This window comes from Belonocnema kinseyi, chromosome 2 (assembly GCF_010883055.1).
Source record: "Belonocnema kinseyi isolate 2016_QV_RU_SX_M_011 chromosome 2, B_treatae_v1, whole genome shotgun sequence".
Taxonomy (NCBI): Eukaryota; Metazoa; Arthropoda; class Insecta; order Hymenoptera; family Cynipidae; genus Belonocnema; species Belonocnema kinseyi.
In genome coordinates this window covers 139,357,277-139,360,289 of record NC_046658.1, presented here as the reverse complement: position 1 = coordinate 139,360,289, position 3,013 = coordinate 139,357,277, and the positions used below count along the sequence as shown (strand labels likewise).

General features: G+C 25.6%; 1 protein-coding gene across 1 annotated transcript in view; it reads left to right on the top strand.

Moving 5' to 3' along the window:
• LOC117166998 (glycine-rich cell wall structural protein 1.0-like) overlaps positions 1-3,013 on the top strand; it is a 39,331-nt gene that overhangs the window by 31,896 nt on the left and 4,422 nt on the right. The window lies entirely within an intron of this gene.

Genomic DNA, 3,013 nt, shown 5'->3' with positions numbered 1-3,013 from the left:
GCAAAATTTCTCAGACACTAATACCAATCAGGACAGAATAAAATTTTCAATTTTTTTTTTAAATGAGATGCAACCAATTTGATACAAATGATTTTCGGTCACATTTTTTAAAAATTGAATAGAGGGGTTAATTATTTTTGAAAATCTAGTATACATGAAATCGTGTGAAATGCTTTTAATAAAAATCTAAAAAACTATGGAATTCGTTAAAAAAAATCAATGAAAAAACTTTTCAATCTTCTTCAATATCTTGAAACCTTTGAAATATCTTTGATACTCTGGATAACTTCAAAAAATTTTTTGAAACGCTTTTTAAAATTTCGACAAAAATTACAAAAACTGTACAATTTTCTGAAAACAGACGAAAATGTTTAAAATGATATAAAATCATTAAGTTTTCTAAAGTTCCTCTGCGAGCCTTTATACTATTTTGAAAATCTTTGAAATCCGTTGATAAACTTTTAAAATCCCCTTTGGAATTTTGTGAACTATTCTAAAAGTTTTACAACCCTAAAAAATTATTTGATGCACTTAAACAATTTTAAAATATCTTGAAAGTTTTCAAATACCTTTAAAGATTTAAAATCCTATATATATAAAAAATATTTGCCATCTTTTGATATCCTTTTTAATTTATATATATTTTTTAATTTCCTGGAATCTAATAAAATACCCTAAAATCTTGTAAATCCTTTCAAAAAATTTCAAAAACTTTGAACTTATCTGTAAGAGGTAAACATGTATGAAATCGTAACAAATTAGTACGTTCTCTAAACTTCCCTTGGAATTTTCAAATTTTCCTTTGCAACCCTTGAAATTCCCTGGAATCTTGTAAAATAGCTTAAAATCTTCCATTTTGTTCAATTTTTAAATTTATATATAAAAAAAATCCTGAAATTTTTTTTTCTTTGAAAATTTTTTAAGTTAAAAAAAATTTCTTGATCTCTTTTTTCAATCCCTCGAAATTTCTTGGAGTCTCGTAAAATAAATACCCTAAATTGTCTTTAATTTTTTACTAAAAATTAAAAAAAAAAAATTTAAACTCCTCTGAAATCAGACGAAAATTATCTAGACCTCTTCAAATCTCATGAAATCTTTGAAGTTATCTCAAATTTTGAAACTCTATCAAATCCTTTGTCCTGCAAACTTTAATTTCGGAAATTCACTTAAAATCTTTTAATTTTTCATAAATTCCTTCAATATTTTCAAATAAAGTACTCTGGAAAATTTAAAATCTAATAAAATCTTTCAAAATCTCTTTAAATGTTAAAAAAATTTTTAATCCCTTAAAATTTCACGGAATCATGTAAAATATCTTTAAACCTTTAAAAAAATTCAATTTATAGATTTATATGAAAATTGAAAAAACGTTTGAACTCTACTGAAATCAGATTTAAATTTCTCGAATTTCTTAAGATCCTTTAAAATCTTCAAAGTTTTCAAAAATTCCTTTGATATATTTTCTTAAATCTCTTGAAATTTTTTCAGTATTTAAATTTCTTCAAACATCTAAAAAAACTTTGAATTCCTCTGAAATCAGACCAAAATTTTTCAAATCTCTTAAAATCCTAAGATCTTCCAAATTCTTTTGAAAAATTTCAACCTTTAAATTTCTAAAAAAAAAAGCGTTGAATTCCTCTGAATTCAGCTAAAAACCCCCGGCAGTCGTGCAAAATACCTTATAATCTATATAATCCTTTAAAAAATGTATTAAAAAAATGTTGATACCTTTTAAAAACATTTAAATCCTTCCAGATTTATTCAATCTTTAAAATTGCATAAAATTTTCAAAAAGTGAATTATTTTCTTCATCATATCACATTTTTGAAATCCCTTAAAATCGCACAAAATTTTTGATGACCTCTAAAATCTGGGGGAATTTTTTCAAAAATCCTTTCAAACTTTTGAAACCTTATGAAATCCTTTGCCAATCTAAAATTTCTTGAAATCCCGTAAAATACCCTAAAATCATTCAAATTCTTCAAAATTTCGTCAATCTTTTAATTTTCTACAAAAATTTAAAAAACTTTCTTCTCTAAAATCAGATGAAACATCTCGAAATTTCAAAAAAAAATTTAACTGTCTCAAATCCCTAGAAATCTTTTCAATACCTTTAAATTCCGATTCAGTGAAGAAATATGAAAAAGATGTTTAAATCTCGCAATTTTTTCGTTTAAAACTAGTTGCATCTTCAAACAAAAAAAAAAAAAAAAAGTGAGTCCGAGGCCAAAATTGATCAAATCTGCATACCTACGTTGCCCATTTTGTTCATTCGAGCTCAGGTCAGATAAAAAAGCTTACGTCTTGTTATTTTGCTGCCCTTTTATTGGTTGCGCCACTTATCCCTAGAGCAGTTGCTGGTTTGTCAGTGATTGAATTTTCGATTCTCTTGTTTGTGCAGAAGGTCAGGAAGAAGCAATGAGAGTAAGAAATGAAATATTTTCTGTTTTCACCTTCTTTTTTTTTCTTTCTCTCTCTCTCTATTCCTTACAATAATGCCGGCTTTTTGCCGCTACATTTTACGAATATAAGATTAAGCATTGCTTAATTTATAAATAATAGTATTATTATTATTATTATTATTATTATTAATTTGGATACCAGAGATTCATTCGATTTTTCTCTTTCTAGTGGTATACCACCTTCTTTTCACTTTTGCATAAAAACTAAAAACCTTCATGCTTAGAAAAAAAGAGAGAAAAAAAATAATAAAACGCAACTTATTTTTATTCGCACTTATCCTGTTTTCGGATTTTTTTTCTTCTTCAACTAGTGAGTTGTTTGTCGATACAATTCAGAGTAAATACATCATCTTCTTAAATTCAAAATGTTACATTTTTTTTTGCAAAATCAAATTACGTAACAACATCAAAATTTCCCGGTCGATTGTTTGTATATTTAAAAAACTGACAAAATGATGCGTGAGGTATAAAAGTTCTCTCTAGCCTAATGGAACAAAATCGACTTTACGAACAAGTTATGATTAATTAAATTTATCACACTGACTATGATA